At 33.5% G+C, this 26,681-nt stretch overlaps 1 pseudogene; it reads right to left on the reverse strand.

Annotated features, from left to right (window-relative positions):
* Nucleotides 1-26,681, reverse strand: part of LOC142237274 (tyrosine-protein phosphatase 69D-like) — a 212,886-nt pseudogene that overhangs the window by 25,050 nt on the left and 161,155 nt on the right.

The raw sequence follows: 26,681 nt of genomic DNA on the forward strand, positions 1-26,681 counted from the left end.
ATATGTTGGCAATAAGCATGTAAATGGTTCTCAAATGCCGCAAACATGTTCTATTATTTAAATGATAGAATTTGAGACCATTACATGGTCGCGAAAATCATGTATCTGACCATCCAATTTTTTTTTACTTTTTTGCAGGGAAAAAAGTATTTTTATGGGTTACATATAGACATGTCTAGAACCATTACATGGTCATAAAGACCATGTACATTTTTTTCGTGACCGTTTAATTTTTTAACTTTTTTGCAGCGAAAAGAATTTTATAAAAGCATTGAGCAGGTACACACAATTTTCTTTTTGCGCGTCAGTCGTGTCTTCATTGTTTCTTGGAATGGTCGGAGAATACGGAAGTACTGTGTTTTGTGTTAATTTATTTATTCAGAAGTGGCACGTGGTTTTATGTGAACAAAAAAAAAAGGGAAGTGTAATTGAAAAAAATGTACCTGTTTTTTTCTGTTTTTTGATATATGGTATAATTTATTTTTATTTGCAGTTACATGATGTCTGCGTTGGTACATTTGATGGGCACGAAGTAAATATGGAATGAACCAAAATAGAGTGTTTAAAAATATGTGATGTTTGCTTGCACGACATTATAAATACAAATAAACAATTAATTAGTTTATGAATAAATAAAAACAAATAAATAAATTTAATTTTGTGTTTTCTTTTCTCAAGTGGCGTCCTTTTCTCGACGACGAAAAAAGTTTTTTCATAAAGATCAAAACATTTTAGGTTGTGACCATGTTCTTTTAACTCGAAGAAAAACATTTTTAACGAATACCATAACATTTTAGATCCTGACCATTGTCTTTTAATGGAAACAAAAAAATTTTTTTATCAATATAAAAACATTTTAGATGAGGACAATTTTATTTTTCTTAGAACCATGTTCACTGAGCCAACATGGTTGCAGGTGAAAATGTTACATGGTCGCCGCAAAAATAGCTCCTATCATATTATTTTGCTCTTCGAATATGATTGTGACAATCATGTTTCTGCGTGTAGCAAACAGAAAATCTGTTACGGAATACGGAACAACTATATATATATATATATATATATATATATATATATATATATATATATATATATATATATATATATATATATATATATATATAAAGGGTGATTTGTTAAGAGCTTCATAACTTTAAAAAAAAAAAAAACGCATAAAATTTGCAAAATCTCATCGGTTCTTTATTTGAAACGTTAGATTGGTCCATGACATTTACTTTTTGAAGATAATTTCATTTAAATGTTGACCGCGGCTGCGTCTTAGGTGGTCCATTCGGAAAGTCCAATTTTGGGCAACTTTTTCGAGCATTTCGGCCGGAATAGCCCGAATTTCTTCGGAAATGTTGTCTTCCAAAGCTGGAATAGTTGCTGGCTTATTTCTGTAGACTTTAGACTTGACGTAGCCCTACAAAAAATAGTCTAAAGGCGTCAAATCGCATGATCTTGGTGGCCAACTTACCGGTCCATTTCTTGAGATGAATTGTTCTCCGAAGTTTTCCCTCAAAATGGCCATAGAATCGCGAGCTGTGTGGCATGTAGCGCCATCTTGTTGAAACCACATGTCAACCAAGTTCAGTTCTTCCATTTTTGGCAACAAAAAGTTTGTTAGCATCGAACGATAGCGATCGCCATTCACCGTAACGTTGCGTCCAACAGCATCTTTGAAAAAATACGGTCCAATGATTCCACCAGCGTACAAACCACACCAAACAGTGCATTTTTCGGGATGCATGGGCAGTTCTTGAACGGCTTCTGGTTGCTCTTCACTCCAAATGCGGCAATTTTGCTTATTTACGTAGCCATTCAACCAGAAATGAGCCTCATCGCTGAACAAAATTTGTCGATAAAAAAGCGGATTTTCTGCCAACTTTTCTAGGGCCCATTCACTGAAAATTCGACGTTGTGGCAGATCGTAAGTCTATTCATGATGAAATGTCAAAGCATACTGAGCATCTTTCTCTTTGACACCATGTCTGAAATCCCACGTGATCTGTCAAATACTAATGCATGAAAATCCTAACCTCAAAAGAATCACCCTTTATATATATATTCTAAAGGATATTTTATTTGTCTAATTAAGTTTCGAACATTTATGTTTTTTTAACTGAGTTTATAAAATTAGTTTGGGACAATTAAATAAAAACTATAAATATGTAGTCTCAGGGTGCAACAGGATTCGAACCCGGACTTCAGGGCTTTCACTCTAATGCACTACATACTGAGCTATACACGCTCTTTTTGCTGGATGATATTAACACGTATTGCACATGTGCTATATTTGAACCAGTAAACGTAAGCAACAGAACAACAAAAATTAAAAATGACATAATTAAATCGCAAACCTTGAATCACCTTCCAGTGTTACCAAGTGAAAATACATATAAAACTAAGATACCTTTTCGCTATAGACAAAATATTTTTTTTAGGACGATTCTCAAAATATGGTGTAATATGTTAACATACTGCATTATAAACAGATCTAACAAAACAAGAGTGTCTAGCGATAGCGTCAGGTACACTTTATAAACATTTTCCTAGCCATGTGTTTTGATTTTTATAGAAATACTTTAAAAAAAAAACTTTTATTATAAAACATTTTTATTGTAGAAAATTTTGTATAAAAAAATTAGTTTTATATCTAATTTCGTTTGTATAAAAAATATTGTCAAAATTTTGTTTCTATAGAATGATTTGTCAATTTTTTTCTATAGAAAAATTATAAAACCACACAAAATGTTGACAAGATTTTTTACAGCAACAAAAAAAAAAAATATTTATAAAAACATACACTCAGAAAAAAGTGTACCCAATTTCACTAAAGCCGTTTTAATTCTCCTTTAGTTCATGGAATTATTACGCTTTACGAAAGTTTAAATTTTCTAAACAAAACTGTTTTTCAGTGTAACTTTTCCACAAATTTTAAAAGGTATTTCTATAAAAATTCAGTTTAGACATACTAACATGCTGTCGCTAGACATTCTCTTGTTTTTAGATCTGTTTATAACGCAGTGTGTTTATATCGATTCAACAATGTATTTTGAAAAAAAATGTCTCCAAAAAGTAATTTTGCCTACAGCGATAAGGTAACTTAATTTTATGTGTATTTTCACTTGGTAACACTAGAATGAGATGCTAGTTTTGCGATATTCCCGCCATTTTTGAATGATTTGTTTTTCTGTTTGTTAAGTTAAATGATACAAATATAGTATATGTATTGTACGTGTTAATAGCAAGTAGCCATCAACGCTTATGTAGCTTAGTATGTAGCGCAGTGGACTGGGACTCCTGAAGTCCAGGTTCAAATCCTATTGCAACTGGAGACTATCTGTTTTTAGATTTTATTTTATTTTGATAGTTAAACCTAAAACATTTTTTTGCAGACCTTTTTCGAATCTTTATTGTCCTTCGATGGGAATTTTTAATCATACTATGTTTTTGGAAAACTATTAATAAAAACGATTTTATAAATTGATTGATTAATAATTTTGTTGATAATAAATTTAAAGAATTTGGAAGACATTTTCTAAAGAAATAAAGGATTGATAACATTTTAAATTTTTTAATAGATTTTCAATAGATGTAAATTTAACAAAAATCCATAAATATTACAATGAAAAAATATTGTTGTAAACAAAAAAATCTTGTTCTTCACACAAAGGCGAGGATTTTTCTAACAGAGAGGACACATTTCTCGGTTATAAATTGTTGTTTTGGGTAGAATACCGTAGAGTTAAAGATTTGACTGAACAATGGCATTTTATACAATTTATTGAATTATACCATAATAGAAACAAAATTTTGAAAAAATATATTGAAAGGGAACTTTGAAAAAATTTCTTTAAAAGCAAAATTGTGACAAGGTCTTCTATAAAAAATAAATAAAAACAAAATTTTCTATAAAAAAGTGTTTTATAGAAGCAAATCTTTCTATAAGAATACAATTTTGACAAAATTTTATATTGGAGAATATTTTTATATTTTTAGTACCATAAAAAGTTTGTAAAACCAACATTTTTACAAACTTTTGTATAGAAACAAAGTATTTTAAAACTTTAGTTTTATAAAGTTCGTAAAATATGTTATTTCAATATAAAAGTTTGTCAAATTTCTTTATATAAACTTTTTATCAAATTCTTCTTTTTATAGAAAATTTTGTAAAATTTTTGGTTTTACAGAAGATTTTTGTCAAAATTTTGTTTCTGTAGAAAATGTTGTAAATTTTTTTTATAGAACATTTTGTCAAAATTTTATTTCTGTAGAAAATTTTGTTAAAATTTTATTTCCATAAAATATTTAATCAAAATTTTGTTTCTATAGGAAATTTTGTCAAAATTTTTGTTTTATAGAAAGATTTGTCAGAAGTATGCTTCTATAGAAACTCTTTTTTCTTTTTTCACTTTTGAAAAACTTTATTTCTTCTTAAACGTTTAAAAAAAGCTTTTTTTAAAAATAATTAAATTTAATTTCTTTTGTCCAAATATTATTGCTAAAAAAAACTTTGTCATATATATATAGATTTTTAAGAGTTTAATAGAGTTAATTTTCTGTAGAACAACATTTAATTTCATTAAAAAATTTTTTCAGTTTTTATTTCTTAAAAAAAGTATCAAAACGCATGGTTTTCAGGTGAAATCAAAATAACAATAATGACTGCTCATTTTTTTGTATAGAAAATTATGTTAAAATTGAATTTTTTTATGAACAATTTGTAAAAAATTTATTTCTGTAGAACATTTTATTTCTTTAGAAAACTTTGTTTTTGTAGAAAGTTTTGTCTTTTTCTTTAGAATATTTTGTCACAATTTTATTTCTTCAGAACATGTTGGCAAAATTTTATTTTTTTTTTTTAGAAAATTCAAAATTTTATTTCCCCTAGATATGAGTAGATCCGAAAAATGGTAAGATCTAATCATATCTCAAAATTGGCGTAGACCTAATGTCTAAGATGTGATTATATCAGTCCCTATACATTATTGGATCTGATCATATATGGAATTATATATATATTTATATTTAATTCTATCTCATCATATGTTGGTATATCTGAGATCTAATCATATCTGACTAGATACCTCAATTTTTACACGGGTTCGTAGAAATTTTGTAAAAATTTTATTTGTATAGAATATAAATAAAAATTTGTTCCTGTAGAAGGTTTTGTCAAAGATGTATTTTTTTAGAAATTTATATAGAAAGTTTATTTCTATATATATATATATATATATATATATATATATATATATATATATATATATATATATATATATATATATATATATATATATATATATATATATATATATATATATATATATATATATATATATATATATATATATATATATATATATATATATATATATATATATATATATATATATATATATATATATATATATATATATATATATATATATATATATATATTGCTTTCGCTCGATCTACACGCAGAGAAGAAACATGATTGTCACAATCATATTCGAAGAGCAAAAGAATATGATTGGAGTTATTTTTGCTGCGACCATGTAACATTTTAACCTGCAACCATGTTGGCTATATATATGGCTATATATATGGCTATATATATATATATATATATATATATATATATATATATATATATATATATATATATATATATATATATATATATATATATATATATATATATATATATATATATATATATATATATATATATATATATATATATATATATATATATATATATATATATATATATATATATATATATATATATATATATATATATATATATATATATATATATATATATATATATATATATATATATATATATATATATATATATATATATATATATATATATATATATATATATATATATATATATATATATATATATATATATATATATATATATATATATATATATATATATATATATATATATATATATATATATATATATATATATATATATATATAGCCAACATGGTTGCAGGTTGAAATGTTACATGGTCGCAGCAAAAATAACTCCAATCATATTCTTTTGCTCTTCGAATATGATTGTGACAATCATGTTTCTTCTCTGCGTGTAGATCGAGCGAAAGCAAGGCGAATGCTTTTAAATTCCATGTAGAAGAAACGTTTAAACCTTTTTCCTTCTGCAATAGTCTTCAAGCAAAAGAAGTCTCAGATTTTCTTGATTCAACCTGTCAGATGGACCTACCCATTAAACCCTTTAGCATTCGAGAAGTGAAAACGGAGATTAGAAAGCTCAACAAGTATATACGGCCGCAAGTTCGGCCAGGCCGAATCTTATGTACCCTCCACCATGGATTGCGTGGAAACTTCTATGAAAGACTGTCATCCACAAATTTCAACTCACATGGTTGTTAAATATCATACACTACCACCACGTACCAAATTTCAACCAGATCGGATGAATTTTGCTTCTTCAAAAGGCACCGGAGGTCAAATCTGGGGATCGGTTTATATGGGAGCTATATATTATTATGGACTGATAGGAACCAATTCCTGCATGGTTCTTGGATACCCTATACTAACATCACGTACCAAATTTCAACCGAATGGGAAGAATTTTGCTCTTCCAAGGTGCTCCGGAGGTCAAATCTGGGGATCGCTTTATATGGGGCCTATATATAATTATGGACCGATATCGACCAATTTTTGCATGGTTGTTAGAGAACATATACTCACACCATGTACCAAATTTCAGCCGGATCGGATTAAATTTGCTTCTCTTAGAGGCCTCGCAAGTCAAATTTGGGGGTCCGTTTATATGGGGGCTATACGTAAAAGTGGACCGATATGGCCCATTTGCAATACCGTCCGACCTACATCAATAACAACTACTTGTGCCAAGTTTCAAGTCGATAGCTTGTTTCGTTCGGAAGTTAGCGTGATTTCAACAGAAAACGGACGGACGGACATGCTCAGATCGACTCAGAATTTCACCACGACCCAGAATATATATACTTTATGGGGTCTTAGAGCAATATTTCGATGTGTTACAAACGGAATGACAAAGTTAATATACCCCCCATCCTATGGTGGAGGGTATAAAAATAAATCACTTGGATATGACCTGATAGATGGACGAGTTGTTAAATCACTTCCAAAGAAAGGAGTGGTGCTACTCGCAGTAATATTTAACTCAAATGTAAGATTAAGTTATTTCCCTGATAAGTGGAAATGTGCCAAGATTATTATGGTACCAAAACCTAGTAAACCTGAAAACATAATAACTTCGTATAGACCTATTAGCCTGCTGTCCATACTTTCGAAATTGTTTGAAAAATTCTTCCGTAAGCGATTATCTCCTGTTCTTGAATCATTCAATATATTGCCTGATCATCAATTTGGATTTCGACAGGGACATGGAGCTCCCGAGCAGTGCCATAGAGTGGTTAATGTAATTAGAAATGCCCTAGAGAAAAAAACTATACTGTTCATCAGTCTTCTTAGATGTTCAGCAAGCGTTTGATCGAGTGTGGCATCAAGGATTGCTGTACAAACTTAAGCATTTGTTACCTACACCATTTTATCTGCTTTTAAAATCATATTTACATGAGAGAACATTCTTTGTTAGGATCAATGATATTGAGTCAGAAATTGGACAAATTGAAGCTGGAGTTCCTCAAGGCAGTGTGCTTGGTCCTGTGCTTTATACAATTTTCACAGCTGGCATGCCTGTAATGGATGAGGTAACATTAGCAACGTACGCAGATGACACAGCAATATTGGCGACTAATAAATGTCACAAAAAGGCTACTAAAAAAATCCAAAAACAATTAAATACAATGCAAGAATGGTACAAAAAGTGGAATATTAAGGTTAATGCCGAAAAATCTGGCCATGTTTCATTTAGTCTTCGAAGAAAAGAATGTCCTCCAACTGTATTCAATGGAACGGTAATAGAGTCAGGACACTCTGTAAAATATCTCGGACTTCACTTGGATAAAAGACTAATTTGGAATGAGCACATTCGAATGAAAAGGCAGCATCTAAACATTAAAACAAAAAGAATGCATTTTTTGTTATGTCAGAGATCTACACTAAGTTGAAATAACAAAGTTCTGCTTTATAAAACAATTTTAAAACCAATATGGACCTACGGGATTCAATTATGGGGTACTGCCAGCAATTCCAACGTAGAAATTCTTCAAAGATACCAGTCAAAAACTTTGCGGCTTATAACTGGCTCTCCCTGTCAGTTAGGCTTTCGCTTTTCCAAATCCGAATTGCCGGGCCTCACGCTTGACACCTGCCATCAGATTTTGTACAGCCACCTTGTCCACCTTCTTCGCCGCAGAAAGCCAGTTTGCCTTGAACTGCTGCTCGTCCTTAGCAGTTTTTTTGGTCTTCTTTAGGTTCCGCTTGACAATAGCCCAGTATTTCTCAATTGGGCGGAGCTCTGGCGTGTTAGGAGGGTTCTTGTCCTTGGGAACCACCTGCACGTTGTTGGCGGCGTACCACTCCATGGCCTTTTTACACTAAGTTGAAATAACAAAGTTCTGCTTTATAAAACAATTTTAAAACCAATATGGACCTACGGGATTCAATTATGGGGTACTGCCAGCAATTCCAACGTAGAAATTCTTCAAAGATACCAGTCAAAAACTTTGCGGCTTATAACTGGCTCTCCCTGTCAGTTAGGCTTTCGCTTTTCCAAATCCGAATTGCCGGGCCTCACGCTTGACACCTGCCATCAGATTTTGTACAGCCACCTTGTCCACCTTCTTCGCCGCAGAAAGCCAGTTTGCCTTGAACTGCTGCTCGCCCTTAGCAGTTTTTTTTTGGTCTTCTTTAGGTTCCGCTTGACAATAGCCCAGTATTTCTCAATTGGGCGGAGCTCTGGCGTGTTGGGAGGGTTCTTGTCCTTGGGAACCACCTGCACGTTGTTGGCGGCGTACCACTCCATGGCCTTTTTACCGTAATGGCAAGATGCCAAATCCGGCCAAAACAGTACGGAACAACCGAGTTTCTTCAGGAAAGGCAGCAGACGTTTATTCAAATACTCTTTCACGTAAATTTCTTGGTTGACAGTCCCGGAAGCTATGAAAATGCTGCTTTTCAAGCCACAGGTACAGATGGCTTGCCAAACCAGATATTTCTTTGCGAACTTTGACAGTTTTATGTGCTTGAAAATATCTGCTACCTTTCCCCTTCCTTTTGCCGTATAAAACTCCTGTCCCGGAAGCTGCTTGTAGTCGGCTTTGTCCATTACCGCATCGTCCATTACCACGCAGTCAAACTTCGTCAGCATCGTCGTGTACAGCCTCCGGGATCGCGCTTTGGCCTTCGTATTTTGTTTATCATCGCGATTTGGAGTCACTACCTTCTTGTAAGTCGATAGTCCGGCTCGATGCACGGTTGTAGACGATACACCCAGCTTATTTGCGGCATCTCGGAGAGAGAGGTTAGGGTTTCGCTTGAAACTACCGGCAACTCTCTTTGTCGTCTCGGCGGCTTCCGGTTTTCGATTTCCCCCCGATCCAGACTTCCTGGCTGTCGACAAACGTTCCCCAAACACTTTAATTACATTTGTAACGGTTGATTTGCCAACTTTTAGCGATTTTGCCAGCTTTGCGTGAGAGTAGCTCGGATTTTCGCGATGCGCGAGCAAAATTTTGATACGCTGCTCTTCTTGCTTGGACGGCATTTTGACAACTGAAGAGTGAATTCCAAAGCCAAAATAGGAGCAACATTCTACACACACACACCTTCAAAATGAGGTGTGTTCAGGTTTTTTAAATGCAAAATTGAAAGAAATACGTCAAGTTTATATTGACCAAATTTTAAGCGTATCACCCTTTATCAATGTCATGTAAATATTAGATATTTTAAAGAATATATTGTTAGGTTCTATGGAACCTAAACAATTCAGTTTATGATATGTAACAAAAACTTTGCTTAATGTTTTGTAGAAAAATAGATTGCAAAAAAAAACAAAATTATAAAAAAAAAATTATTAATTTTTTGAACTTCAGCTGATTGTGATACTTGTTACCGAGTATTGTAATTGGTTCAAAAATTAACCGTCGTCGTCTCTGTACAGTAATACCAAATTAGTGGCGAGGCGGCGAAAAAGCGACAGACGTAACAAAACGAGAACGAAAGCGATGGCGACAATAAGAATAGGCCAATTTGTCACCTCTTTCATTGCTAATATTTCAGCATGAAAAACGCGACAGTGATTAGGTAATCGTTTCGCTATTTTAAGGTCTTCCAGGTCTTTAAAATATACTCCGTAAATGAATAAAATTCCTCGAGACAATAATATTGAAAATGGCGAACTGTCTAAAATATTGGTGTATAGGTTCTTTTCGACAACTTTTCCATAGTCCAATATTATAATATAAGCACAAGAAAATTGGAAGAAAAGCGTGTGGCACCTTGCGAAAAATCGTTCCCAAAAGACAAAGACATTCAAGCTTTGCAATCGAATGGAGTGTCTATTGTGAAATGGATAGATAATCGTACCGTTTATATTGGGTCCAATTTTATTGAAAAAGTTGTGGTAAAACGAGATGTTGCTGGTTCTACCAATAAGCTTCCCAGCAAAAAAAGGCTTCCAAAAAAGTAGTTTGGATACCCAATTTGTGATCCGGAAGTAGTGCAAACTTGGATCACTTCCAATGAATTTTACATGGGCTTGTCATAGGATGGAAGTACATCATTTTTGGATCTTTTGCATTGCTTTTTGTGACTTTGAAGTTCATTTAGATGAAAACAATTGGTTCACATTTTTATGAACAACAAAAGCTACGAGTAACTTCCCTACGGGAAATGGATCAACCACAGGACCGGTACAGGACTAGTCCCTGGTGTATATTGACCAGTCCCAGTTCTGGTCAAAACGTATCGAAGGGACCGGTCACTTTAACATGGGTTTGTCATTGACGGGGTAAATTTACATTTTAGGACGCATCTTGGACTCATCCCAAAGGACACGTCCTGGGACAATTTAGCAGGAGCACCCCATAGACAGGTCCTCAGGAACCAGTATCCGACAAACTCTTAGAAATCTGTTTCAATTTGGGCATCCCAATCGAACCCGAAATAAAAAAAAACATTTGAAATATGTCAAACAATATTGTTTTATTTTTAGTGAAAATGCTGGGTATTAAAATCTTAATGGATCTACGATTTTAATATCAAGCGAGTATGGAAATAAATAAATAACGACTATTTAAAAATTGCAACTAACTGGAGCACAGGTAGCAGTTATGTGATAGGTCAGGCAATTTGCAGAAATTTCCCGTTGGGTTCTTGTTGCGACTCTGATGTCTTCACTGTGAAGGAATACACCTTCCTCTTTCTCTCTTATTTAATGTACTCAGAGCGATCACGTCGAGTAAGTTGCGAGAACAAAACTTCATCGAGTACTACATGTACAACGTGCAGTTTGACAAATGCAAAAAACAGTAACTATGTTTTCGGTTTGCCATGCAGAATGGCTACGACTGAGGTAATTTAATTAAATTAATTTTCTAACAATATATAATAAGTAATGACAAATATTTTTTCTTAATTGTGAAGGAGTCTAGTTCCAGTATGTCAGCTATAGAAATTAAACAAGTAAGTAAAGTAAAGGGTGATTTGTTAAGAGCTTGATAACTTTTTTTTTTAAAAAAACGCCTAAAATTTGCAAAATCTCATCGGTTCTTTATTTGAAACGTTAGATTGGTCCATGACATTTACTTTTTGAAGATAATTTCATTTAAATGTTGACCGCGGCTGCGTCTTAGGTGGTCCATTCGGAAAGTCCAATTTTGGGCAACTTTTTCGAGCATTTCGGCCGGAATAGCCCGAATTTCTTCGGAAATGTTGTCTTCCAAAGCTGGAATAGTTGCTGGCTTATTTCTGTAGACTTTAGACTTGACGTAGCTCCACAAAAAATAGTCTAAAGGCGTCAAATCGCATGATCTTGGTGGCCAACTTACCGGTCCATTTCTTGAGATGAATTGTTCTCCGAAGTTTTCCCTCAAAATGGCCATAGAATCGCGAGCTGTGTGGCATGTAGCGCCATCTTGTTGAAACCACATGTCAACCAAGTTCAGTTCTTCCATTTTTGGCAACAAAAAGTTTGTTAGCATCGAACGATAGCGATCGCCATTCACCGTAACGTTGCGTCCAACAGCATCTTTGAAAAAATACGGTCCAATGATTCCACCAGCGTACAAACCACACCAAACAGTGCATTTTTCGGGATGCATGGGCAGTTCTTGAACGGCTTCTGGTTGCTCTTCACTCCAAATGCGGCAATTTTGCTTATTTACGTAGCCATTCAACCAGAAATGAGCCTCATCGCTGAACAAAATTTGTCGATAAAAAAGCGGATTTTCTGCCACTGATTTTGGTAATAAAATTCAATGATTTGCAAGCGTTGCTCGTTAGTAAGTCTATTCATGATGAAATGTCAAAGCATACTGAGCATCTTTCTCTTTGACACCATGTCTGAAATCCCACGTGATCTGTCAAATACTAATGCATGAAAATCCTAACCTCAAAAGAATCACCCTTTAGAAAGTCGGGCGGGGCCCACTATATCATACCCTAAACCACCATTACAGAATTAGTAATCATAAGCATTTGTGGGGTAACATTGATATAGGTCTGGGAGATAAACCGCGGTTGCCTATTTAAGAAAATTAAGGGGCTTTGTCTCAATCTGACTATAGCTCATAGGCAGTGTTGCCAGGGAAAATATTCGGTTTACACTACAAGGACAAAAAAGTTCCCTACTTTCCCATACATTCCCAAACAATTTTCCCTACAATATTTTTCGTTAAATTTAAACAAATTTTACAAAATAAAATGGTTCTAAGTACTTTAATATCTTAAAACATGAAAATGCAATGTATATAACCTAGAAAATAAATTTGTATTACCACCACGGTTGCCACAGTTGGTAGAATTCTACCAAAAATAGCATTTTTTTGTTAAATCTCTATAGAAATAAAATTTTGGAAAAAGTTTCTATAAACAAATTTTTGTGAGACATATAGGTCTGGGAGACCTATATGTCTGGGAGATAAACCGCAGTTGCATATTTAAGAAAATTATTATTATTATTATTTTTCAGACAATAACTTAAGATTCAGCACTAGCATATCAAATAGAGACCTACTTTCCTCTAATAAACCTGTACCAAAACAATACTGGTGGCTAATGAATTAAAATTTATATTTTAAATCCTTTGCTTTTAAACTTCTTAACCTTTAAAAATAAATCTAAACGTGATGTTTTTTGCAATTATTTTTCATTACAAAAAATTTGCAATTGATTTACAAACATGAAAGAATAAAACTAATATCATAAATTTTCAAATAAAAATTTCATATGACATTTTCACCACATTGTGCACCAACAGAAATTATAAATGAGGAATTTTTTTTAGTCCAGAATCCTCGATCATTTTAAAAGATCGACAGTTTTCAACTGTCCGCTACGTCATGACAAACACACATTTATTTTTTATTTGCTCATCTACCTCTACTGCCGGTTCGTAATTGTTTTTCGATAGGGAAAGTATACAGCACTTATGTTTAAGAAAATTAGATGTACTTTTTTTATTTAATTTAAAGATATTATTGCACTTTTTGCACGTCACTACACTTTCTATTTCTCATCTAGAATTCCATCGTATAAATCCCACACTTTACGTTTTCCGGGGTTGTGAAATGTTTTATATTCCCCACTACAAATCTTATTATACCCTAAACCACATAGTGGTCAGGGTATAATAAGTTTGATCGGCCAAAAAATGTGCCTACCAGAAATATTGATTTTAGACCCCATAAAATATATACCGATCGACTCAGAATCACCTCCTGAGTCGATCTAGCGCTTGGTGTCCGTCCGTCTGTCCATGTATTTGTTGTTCACAGGATTCCGGTCGCAATTATTAACCGATTTTGATGAAACTTGGTACAGCGAGTTTTTTGGGCACAAGGACGAACGCTATTGAATTTGGAAGAAATCGAATCAAATTTAGATATAGCTCCCATATATATGTATCGCCCGATTTCGACAAATGGGGTCACGTTGCGCTTTTTTTCAAACGGATCGTCACCAAATTTGGCAAAAGGTAATCTTTTCCATCGCCCTTCAAGTCTGCAAAATTTCATCCAAATCGGTTCAGATTTAGATATAGCTCTCATATATATGTATCGCCCGATTTTCCCAAATTTGGCCACAAAACCTTTATTTATCAACCGATCTTACTCAAAGTTGGCTAAATATAATCTTCTTTAGCTGATAGCCTAAGTAGCTAATGCTAGATTTTTTTCTCTATTATTCTTATATTTACTATAAGTTTAATAAATAAATAAATAAATAATCTTCTATAGCACTAACTATATGTGCAAAAAATCATCGAAATCGGTTCAGATTTAGCTATAGCTCCCATATATATGAACCGCCTGATTTTTCTAAATGTGGCCATAAAACCCTTATTTATTAACCGATCTTACTAAAAGTTAGCTAGATCCAGTCCTCTATAGTACTAACTATATGTGCAAAATTTCATCGAAATCGGTTCAGATTTAGATATAGCTCCCATATATCTGTATAGCCCGATTTTCCCAAATTTGGCCATAGAACCCTTATTTATTAACCGATCTTACTAAAAGTTGGCTAGATCCAGTCCTCTATAGTACTAACTGTATGTGCAAAATTTCATCCAAATCGGTTCAGATGTAGATATAGCTCCCATATAGGTTAGGTTAGGTTTGGTGGCAGCCCGGTGTATCAGGCTCACTTAGACTATTCAGTCCATTGTGATACCACATTGGTGAACTTCTCTCTAATCATTGAGTGCTGCCCGATTCCATGTTAAGCTCAATGACAAGGGACCTCCTTTTTATAGCCGAGTCCGAACGGCGTTCCACATTGCAGTGAAACCACTTAGAGAAGCTTTGAAATCCTCAGAAATGTCACCAGCATTACTGAGGTGGGATAATCCACCGCTGAAAAACTTTTTGGTGTTCGGTCGAAGCAGGAATCGAACCCACGACCTTGTGTATGCAAGCGGGCATGCTAACCATTGCACCACGGTGGCTCCCATATATGTATCACCCGATTTTGAAAAATTCGCCCCTAATAACCTTATGTTGGACCATAATGGCCTCATTTCTTAACTGATCTTACTCAAATCTTGCACAAGGTAACCTTTTGTGGTATTAAACAAACCCGCAAAATATTATGCAAATTGGTTCAGATTTAGATATAGCTTCCATATATATGCATCGCTCGATTTTCCCAAATTTGGCCATAGTACTCTTATTTATTAACCAATGTTACTCAAATTTCAAATTTTGATGTACTAGCCGATCGTACTTATACGTACTTGTAGCTCTTACATAAGAATATTGCTCGATTTTTACAAATTTGTATTTATTACCCAAACTAATTTAACGATTTTCTCTTTTTTAATAATGGGCTCAATATTAGTGGCATACTAACTCCGTAGGCGCAATATCAACACAGCCAGTGTTGCTAGAAGTAGGGGAAATTCCCTATATGTAGGGGTTTTCTAATATTTAGTGTCTTGTAGGGACGTAGGGCCACAATGTAGGACATTTTCACTCAACACAATTTGTAATAATTTTTACATTTTGGTAGCTCTAGAGGAGGAAATTAGAAGCCGGCAAGACTTGATCTTTAACAATGTGAGGTAAACTTTATTTCTGTAGAAAATTTTGTTACCATTTTATTTCTATAGAACATTTTCTCAAAATTTTATTTCTGTGGAATTTTTTCTCAAAATTTTATTTCCATAGAATTTATTGTCAAAATTTTATTTCTATTGAAAAATTTCTCACAAAAATTTGTTTATAGAAACTTTTTCCAAAATTTTATTTTTATAGAGATTTAACAAAAAAGATTACTAATTTGGGTAGAATTCTACCAACTGTGGCAACCGTGGTGGTATTACAAATTTATATTCTAAGTTATATACGTTGCATATTCATGTTTTAAGATAATAAAGTACTTAGAACCATTTTTGTTTTGTAAAATTTTTAAAATTATCTACACTTACACTAAACAACACACAAGTTTTGAGATTTCTGCTGTGTACTATCAAGTTTGCGATGAATACGAATAACATAGATTTTGGTTCCAGAGATGATAATTTTACAATGATAAGAATACTGGCAAATTATACAACGGGCATAAATATTTGCCATATTAATACACAAAGTTTAAATAACAAAATCGATGAATTTCGTGTACTTTTTGAAAATTCTGGGATAGATGCAGTATGTGTTTCCGAAACTTGGTTTCATCCTGACTGCAATGATGAAACATACAAACTAAATGGATACAGACTTTTTAGAGCTGACCAGCAAACTAACGGAGGGGGAGTTGCTATATATCTCCGAGATACACTAAGATGTAATTTGATAGATTCATCCGGAAGTTTTCAAATTCATGAGCACTTATTTCTGGAATTGTTATGCAATGGCACCAAAATTTTACTTGGATGTATTTATAGGCCAAATCGCCAAGTTTCTATTGAGCCAATTATTTCGAAATTGGAATCCATATCGGTTGAATACAGTGACATAGTTATTACAGGAGACTTCAACAGTAATGTACTTCTGGAAAAAAATCTGGTTGATGCAATGGAATCTTTGAATTTGAATTTGGTCAATTCCTGGAATCCAACACATTTCTCTACCACAGTTAATACCTTACTGGACCTGGCATTTGTGAACAATAATGAGAAAGTCCTCCACTATGATAAACTGAGTGGATCAGATTTCTCAAAACATGATATAATATTTCTCTCATATGACTGTTCAATAACATCACAAATCAATACATATACATACCGTGACTTTAAGAGAATCGACATATCAGCTTTGGAATGTGATTTATCTAACAAATGTTGGACCCCATTATATTTCCTCTCAGCATCTGAAGAAAAAACTAGATACCTTACAGATGAAATTATAAATTTATACAATCAACATGTTCCAGTAGTAACAAAGACTATAACACCCAAATTAAGACCTTGGTTCAAGGAAGACACTAAACTGCTAATTGAGAAAAGAGAAAAAGCTTATAGGCGTTGGAAACGATATAAGATCCCATCTCTCTACAAGACTTATCAAATTGCTAGGAACAAAGTTGTGGCAAAAGTAAAAAAAGACAAAATGTTGTACTATGACAACAAATTCAATGGAGCCATTGGTGGTAAGCAGACATGGAAAGGAATTCAAGAAATATGTGGTATAAAAAAACGAACAATTGTTAGTTATGATATCAATGTTGAAGAACTGAATGAGAAATTTGTTAACCTGCCAATTCCGGAAATCGAAGATAATATAACCGTGCAGCAGCCTCTAAATATCGATGCAGAGCAGAGTTTAACTTTTTATAATGTGGAGGAAGAAGGTGTACTGTGTGCCTTAATATCGATAAAGTCAAACGGTGCAGGATACGATGACTTAAATCCTAAATTTATTAAACTTGTAGCACCACTAATTCTAAGACCATTAACCCATGTCATCAACTTTATCATAACAACTAGCACTTTTCCAAATATTTGGAAATGCTCCAAAGTCATTCCAATAGAAAAGGCCCCTAAAGAGTTTAGACCTATATCCATCCTGCCCTTTTTATCCAAAGTCTTCGAAAAACTAATACACGAACAAATTTATACACATCTGAAAAACCGCAAACTACTTTCAATTTCCCAGTCAGGTTTCAGATCGAATCATAGTTGTCTTACGGCCCTGGTTGATGTCTCCGAATCTTTGCGTTATAGCCTCGACAATAATGAAGTCTCTGTACTTATCTTATTAGATCACTCTAAGGCATTTGATTCAGTGCATTACCCTACATTGTGTCGGAAACTATCCGACATGTTTGCCTTCTCCGATACTGCTACAAGACTGATAGCTTCCTACCTAAAAGGTCGCCAACAATGTACTGTACATCAAGGTCAATCTTCTCTTCTCTATATTGGGACCACTGTTATACACAATGTACTCTAACGATTTGCCGAATGTGATCCGACACTTTAGCGTCAGAATGTACGCGGATGATGTACAACTATTTATTTCATCCAAAATTTCAATGTTTGAGGATTGCATTTCTATGGTAAACCACGATCTCTCAAATATATTGCAATGGGCAAGTAAAAACGGACTATTATTGAACCCTAGAAAGTCAAAAGCAATGATTGTTCGCAGAAAGAATGTTGAGATTAGAGATGTCAATATACATCTAGGGGGCACCCGCATTGAAATTGCGGCCAAGGCAAAAAATTTGGGAGTTGTATTTAATGAACATCTCAGCTGGACTGACCATATAAACATGGCGTGCGCAAGTGTGTATGCCAAACTGCGAAACCTGTGGTTAACCCAATATTTTACTAACTTAACTCCTACACTTACATCCTGCTGCGAAATTTTTGCTGGTTGTAATGTTAGAGACGCTGACAAACTCACTAAAACTTTCAACAATATAGCCAGATATGTTTATGGAATCAGAAGAATTTCCGTGTATGCGAATCAAATATTTAACATGCCGTTCCAATGCTATATAACATATATATATATATATATATATATATATATATATATATATATATATATATATATATATATATATATATATATATATATATATATATATATATATATATATATATATATATATATATATATATATATATATATATATATATATATATCAAATTGTTGGGTGACATTTCTGCCTCTCCTTGACCTAGAGGAGGTTATCCTTTCATAAAGGTAGCTCGGTTCTTTTGTGCATATTATTTTATGGAAAAAGGAGACAATTCTATATGTTATATAGCATTGGAACGGCATGTTAAATATTTGATTCGCATACACGGAAATTCTTCTGATTCCATAAACATATCTGGCTATATTGTTGAAAGTTTTAGTGAGTTTGTCAGCGTCTCTAACATTACAACCAGCAAAAATTTCGCAGCAGGATGTAAGTGTAGGAGTTAAGTTAGTAAAATATTGGGTTAACCACAGGTTTCGCAGTTTGGCATACACACTTGCGCACGCCATGTTTATATGGTCAGTCCAGCTGAGATGTTCATTAAATACAACTCCCAAATTTTTTGCCTTGGCCGCAATTTCAATGCGGGTGCCCCCTAGATGTATATTGACATCTCTAATCTCAACATTCTTTCTGCGAACAATCATTGCTTTTGACTTTCTAGGGTTCAATAATAGTCCGTTTTTACTTGCCCATTGCAATATATTTGAGAGATCGTGGTTTACCATAGAAATGCAATCCTCAAACATTGAAATTTTGGATGAAATAAATAGTTGTACATCATCCGCGTACATTCTGACGCTAAAGTGTCGGATCACATTCGGCAAATCGTTAGAGTACATTGTGTATAACAGTGGTCCCAATATAGAGAAGAGAAGATTGACCTTGATGTACAGTACATTGTTGGCGACCTTTTAGGTAGGAAGCTATCAGTCTTGTAGCAGTATCGGAGAAGGCAAACATGTCGGATAGTTTCCGACACAATGTAGGGTAATGCACTGAATCAAATGCCTTAGAGTGATCTAATAAGATAAGTACAGAGACTTCATTATTGTCGAGGCTATAACGCAAAGATTCGGAGACATCAACCAGGGCCGTAAGACAACTATGATTCGATCTGAAACCTGACTGGGAAATTGAAAGTAGTTTGCGGTTTTTCAGATGTGTATAAATTTGTTCGTGTATTAGTTTTTCGAAGACTTTGGATAAAAAGGGCAGGATGGATATAGGTCTAAACTCTTTAGGGGCCTTTTCTATTGGAATGACTTTGGAGCATTTCCAAATATTTGGAAAAGTGCTAGTTGTTATGATAAAGTTGATGACATGGGTTAATGGTCTTAGAATTAGTGGTGCTACAAGTTTAATAAATTTAGGATTTAAGTCATCGTATCCTGCACCGTTTGACTTTATCGATATTAAGGCACACAGTACATCTTCTTCCTCCACATTATAAAAAGTTAAACTCTGCTCTGCATCGATATTTAGAGGCTGCTGCACGGTTATATTATCTTCGATTTCCGGAATTGGCAGGTTAACAAATTTCTCATTCAGTTCTTCAACATTGATATCATAACTAACAATTGTTCGTTTTTTTATACCACATATTTCTTGAATTCCTTTCCATGTCTGCTTACCACCAATGGCTCCATTGAATTTGTTGTCATAGTACAACATTTTGTCTTTTTTTACTTTTGCCACAACTTTGTTCCTATCAATTTGATAAGTCTTGTAGAGAGATGGGATCTTATATCGTTTCCAACGCCTATAAGCTTTTTCTCTTTTCTCAATTAGCAGTTTAGTGTCTTCCTTGAACCAAGGTCTTAATTTGGGTGTTATAGTCTTTGTTACTACTGGAACATGTTGATTGTATAAATTTATAATTTCATCTGTAAGGTATCTAGTTTTTTCTTCAGATGCTGAGAGGAAATATAATGGGGTCCAACATTTGTTCGATAAATCACATTCCAAAGCTGATATGTCGATTCTCTTAAAGTCACGGTATGTATATGTATTGATTTGTGATGTTATTGAACAGTCATATGAGAGAAATATTATATCATGTTTTGAGAAACCTGATCCACTCAGTTTATCATAGTGGAGGACTTTCTCATTATTGTTCACAAATGCCAGGTCCAGTAAGGTATTAACTGTGGTAGAGAAATGTGTTGGATTCCAGGAATTGACCAAATTCAAATTCAAAGATTCCATTGCATCAACCAGATTTTTTTCCAGAAGTACATTACTGTTGAAGTCTCCTGTAATAACTATGTCACTGTATTCAACCGATATGGATTCCAATTTCGAAATAATTGGCTCAATAGAAACTTGGCGATTTGGCCTATAAATACATCCAAGTAAAATTTTGGTGCCATTGCATAACAATTCCAGAAATAAGTGCTCATGAATTTGAAAACTTCCGGATGAATCTATCAAATTACATCTTAGTGTATCTCGGAGATATATAGCAACTCCCCCTCCGTTAGTTTGCTGGTCAGCTCTAAAAAGTCTGTATCCATTTAGTTTGTATGTTTCATCATTGCAGTCAGGATGAAACCAAGTTTCGGAAACACATACTGCATCTATCCCAGAATTTTCAAAAAGTATACGAAATTCATCGATTTTGTTATTTAAACTTTGTGTATTAATATGGCAAATATTTATGCCCGTTGTATAATTTGCCAGTATTCTTATCATTGTAAAATTATCATCTCTGGAACCAAAATCTATGTTATTCGTATTCATCGCAAACTTGATAGTACACAGCAGAAATCTCAAAACTTGTGTGTTGTTTAGTGTAAGTGTAGATAATTTTAAAAATTTTACAAAACAAAAATGGTTCTAAGTACTTTATTATCTTAAAACATGAATATGCAACGTATATAACTTAGAATATAAATTTGTAATACCACCACGGTTGCCACAGTTGGTAGAATTCTACCCAAATTAGTAATCTTTTTTGTTAAATCTCTATAAAAATAAAATTTTGGAAAAAGTTTCTATAAACAAATTTTTGTGAGAAATTTTTCAATAGAAATAAAATTTTGACAATAAATTCTATGGAAATAAAATTTTGAGAAAAAATTCCACAGAAATAAAATTTTGAGAAAATGTTCTATAGAAATAAAATGGTAACAAAATTTTCTACAGAAATAAAGTTTACCTCACATTGTTAAAGATCAAGTCTTGCCGGCTTCTAATTTCCTCCTCTAGAGCTACCAAAATGTAAAAATTATTACAAATTGTGTTGAGTGAAAATGTCCTACATTGTGGCCCTACGTCCCTACAAGACACTAAATATTAGAAAACCCCTACATATAGGGAATTTCCCCTACTTCTAGCAACACTGGCTGTGTTGATATTGCGCCTACGGAGTTAGTATGCCACTAATATTGAGCCCATTATTAAAAAAGAGAAAATCGTTAAATTAGTGTGGGTAATAAATACAAATTTGTAAAAATCGAGCAATATTCTTATGTAAGAGCTACAAGTACGTATAAGTACGATCGGCTAGTACATCAAAATTTGAAATTTGAGTAACATTGGTTAATAAATAAGAGTACTATGGCCAAATTTGGGAAAATCGAGCGATGCATATATATGGAAGCTATATCTAAATCTGAACCAATTTGCATAATATTTTGCGGGTTTGTTTAATACCACAAAAGGTTACCTTGTGCAAGATTTGAGTAAGATCAGTTAAGAAATGAGGCCATTATGGTCCAACATAAGGTTATTAGGGGCGAATTTTTCAAAATCGGGTGATACATATATGGGAGCCACCGTGGTGCAATGGTTAGCATGCCCGCTTGCATACACAAGGTCGTGGGTTCGATTCCTGCTTCGACCGAACACCAAAAAGTTTTTCAGCGGTGGATTATCCCACCTCAGTAATGCTGGTGACATTTCTGAGGATTTCAAAGCTTCTCTAAGTGGTTTCACTGCAATGTGGAACGCCGTTCGGACTCGGCTATAAAAAGGAGGTCCCTTGTCATTGAGCTTAACATGGAATCGGGCAGCACTCAATGATTAGAGAGAAGTTCACCAATGTGGTATCACAATGGACTGAATAGTCTAAGTGAGCCTGATACACCGGGCTGCCACCAAACCTAACCTAACCTATATGGGAGCTATATCTACATCTGAACCGATTTGGATGAAATTTTGCACATACAGTTAGTACTATAGAGGACTGGATCTAGCCAACTTTTAGTAAGATCGGTTAATAAATAAGGGTTCTATGGCCAAATTTGGGAAAATCGGGCTATACAGATATATGGGAGCTATATCTAAATCTGAACCGATTTCGATGAAATTTTGCACATATAGTTAGTACTATAGAGGACTGGATCTAGCTAACTTTTAGTAAGATCGGTTAATAAATAAGGGTTTTATGGCCACATTTAGAAAAATCAGGCGGTTCATATATATGGGAGCTATAGCTAAATCTGAACCGATTTTGATGATTTTTTGCACATATAGTTAGTGCTATAGAAGATTATTTATTTATTTATTTATTAAACTTATAGTAAATATAAGAATAATAGAGAAAAAAAAATCTAGCATTAGCTACTTAGGCTATCAGCTAAAGAAGATTATATTTAGCCAACTTTGAGTAAGATCGGTTGATAAATAAAGGTTTTGTGGCCAAATTTGGGAAAATCGGGCGATACATATATATGAGAGCTATATCTAAATCTGAACCGATTTGGATGAAATTTTGCAGACTTGAAGGGCGATGGAAAAGATTACCTTTTGCCAAATTTGGTGACGATCCGTTTGAAAAAAAGCGCAACGTGACCCCATTTGTCGAAATCGGGCGATACATATATATGGGAGCTATATCTAAATTTGATTCGATTTCTTCCAAATTCAATAGCGTTCGTCCTTGTGCCCAAAAAACTCGCTGTACCAAGTTTCATCAAAATCGGTTAATAATTGCGACCGGAATCCTGTGAACAACAAATACATGGACAGACGGACGGACACCAAGCGCTAGATCGACTCAGGAGGTGATTCTGAGTCGATCGGTATATATTTTATGGGGTCTAAAATCAATATTTCTGGTAGGCACATTTTTTGGCCGATCAAACTTATTATACCCTGACCACTATGTGGTTTAGGGTATAATAAGATTTGTAGTGGGGAATATAAAACATTTCACAACCCCGGAAAACGTAAAGTGTGGGATTTATACGATGGAATTCTAGATGAGAAATAGAAAGTGTAGTGACGTGCAAAAAGTGCAATAATATCTTTAAATTAAATAAAAAAAGTACATCTAATTTTCTTAAACATAAATGCTGTATACTTTCCCTATCGAAAAACAATTACGAACCGGCAGTAGAGGTAGATGAGCAAATAAAAAATAAATGTGTGTTTGTCATGACGTAGCGGACAGTTGAAAACTGTCGATCTTTTAAAATGATCGAGGATTCTGGACTAAAAAAAATTCCTCATTTATAATTTCTGTTGGTGCACAATGTGGTGAAAATGTCATATTAGATTCTTTGTAAGGTAAGCTTTATGAAAATATTTTAATGAGATTAAGCTGGAGCTGAATACAATGAAACAAAATGGATACGGTGTCACGACAGACCTGTGGACGGACAATTACTTAAAAATGTCGTATTTGTCTGTCACTATTCACTATCTAAAGGATGGGGAGCTGAAAAATAGACTGCTTGCTATGCGATCTCTGGAAGGAGAAAAATTCACTAGTAAGATTTCCGTACACAGAATATCACCAAAATATTTCCAATTAAAAAGTTGTTTGAAGTTGATTTTTTTATTCAATTAATAAATTAATTGATGCAAGTAACTTTTTAACCCTGGAAATTTATCCTTATTTTTTGTACACTAACGTCATCCTTCGTCATTTTGATTACGGCCTATTTCAAAACGCCTTAAATTGTATCATGAGCAAAAATGAGAACCAAAATTTAGTTTAATTTTTTATTCAGTTCCATTTTAATTAATATTAAACATAAATTCATAAAATTTTTGAATCAGAATAACCTAAGTTTGTCATTTCCCAATCGACTAAAATACACTTTAGAACGAAAATAAAAATAAGTGTCGTCATTTCGACGAAGGATGATTGTCTAGGGTTAAGGAAAGAAGTCAATGATTGAAAATTTTTAAATTTTAATTAAAAATTTAAGTGATAAAATGAACTTTTTAATCAAACTCGGTAGGCTGTCAGTTAAAAACGTGATGGAAAACTTTTTATTAAAAATTTATTTCAAACAATCAATTTTTTAATCACTAAGTCAGTTATATATATATATATATATATTTCTTACCTGCAGTGGACAGTTAATGGAGATTTGCATCCAACATTTCTTTCCTTGTTGTGGCAGTTCAATGCTTGATCTACCAATTCTATTATTCCACGGCACACTTCTGGTACTTCTCCTTCCACTGTTGGCCAACCGTTATATTGCAGCTGCGTGACTTTTATTGTATCATTTATTTTGCAATTCGTTACGCTGAACTCTCTACGTGTATAATATGGACAACTTTCACTTTGCATGTATTTTACAACAATATGATCATACTGGATTTCGTCATCAGCCCAATATCGAGGGCATCTGCGCGGTCCATCGCCAATCTGAAAAATATTGTGTGTTATTTCGAATAACCAAAATTATTATAAACTTTGCAATATAATAGCACCTCACAGAATTATGATGATTTAATCGTCAATCGCAAGGTATGTGGTGGAAATCCTTGTAACTCCATAGAGTTCAGAAACTCTGTTGGATAACTACATCATCGGTATTTCTTACGGTATCAACGGATTTGTATGTTACAGACTCGCCAGCCGTTTTTGATTGAACGGTGAAATTCATTGCGTGTACATCATTACGAGGGCACAAATACTATCCCATTTTGTATGATTACATGTATTCAGTTGATCAGTCCTTCACACGGGTCAACGTTGTAAAAGACTAGGGTGTGATCTTTGATCATGCTTTTACTTTTAAAAATCATATTGATTACATTGTTTCTAAATCAAACTCACAATTCGGATTTTTAAAAAGAAACACAAAAATTTACAATACCCTTAAATTGCTATAAGAAACTCTTGTTAGGTCTATCGAATATGCCTATTTCATTTGGAGTCCTTATTATCAAGATGGCATCAATCGAGTTGAAAAGATTCAAAAACGCTTTACAAAATACGCATTGAAGAAATATTTCAATTTTACCGACATGCCTTCTTATGAAACCCGCTGTCAATTACTGCGAATTCAAAAGTTATCAGATCGATGCAAACTTCAGAGCATTATTTTTATAGAAGATATCATGGATTCAAGAATTGATTCTCCAGAATTCATGGCCTTATTATCATTTTATGTCCCTCTCGGTTGTTTAGAGAAAACTATTTATTTAGTATCCCATTTCACAGGAGAAACTATGGAAGGAATGGACCATTTAATAGATCCTTAACATTATTTAACACAGTTGCAAATTCCACTGATATTACTCAAAGTAGACATTTGTTTAAAATTTCTATAAGACAATTACTAAATAATGAAAATTTGAATTAATTGAATACCCATTTAGTAATAAGTATATACATTGTATTTATATAATATAAATATAACCCAAGTGTATCGCATTATTTAATTAAGTAATCTGTAAGAGTTATACTCGGTAGATGAAATAAAAAATGAAAAAAATGAAATAAATAACTTAATCGGGCAGCACTCAGTAGTAAGAGAGAAGTTCACCAATGTGGTATCACAATGGACTGAACAGTCTAAGTGAGCCTGATATATCGGGCTGCCACTTAACCTAGAGGTGTGCGCGTGACTCGAAATTGTCGAGACTCACGAAAATTTTCGGGACTACACACGCGTGTAACGCTGATGTCAAGGCGTGAGTGTGCGTGATGAACAAAACAAAAGTGCGTGAGCTTGAGTAACGAAAATCATTTCTTCTTAAGTATGCATGAGTAACAAATTTCGAAAAAACAAGTTCACGAAGATTAGGTTAGGTTAAAGTGTCAGCCCGATTAAGTTTCAGGCTCACTTAGACTATTCAGTCCATTGTGACACCGCATTCAACTAAAAGTGCCTATTCCATATGAGCACCTTTTT

The sequence above is a fragment of the Haematobia irritans genome, chromosome 4 (assembly GCF_050003625.1).
Source record: "Haematobia irritans isolate KBUSLIRL chromosome 4, ASM5000362v1, whole genome shotgun sequence".
Classification (NCBI taxonomy): domain Eukaryota; kingdom Metazoa; phylum Arthropoda; class Insecta; order Diptera; family Muscidae; genus Haematobia; species Haematobia irritans.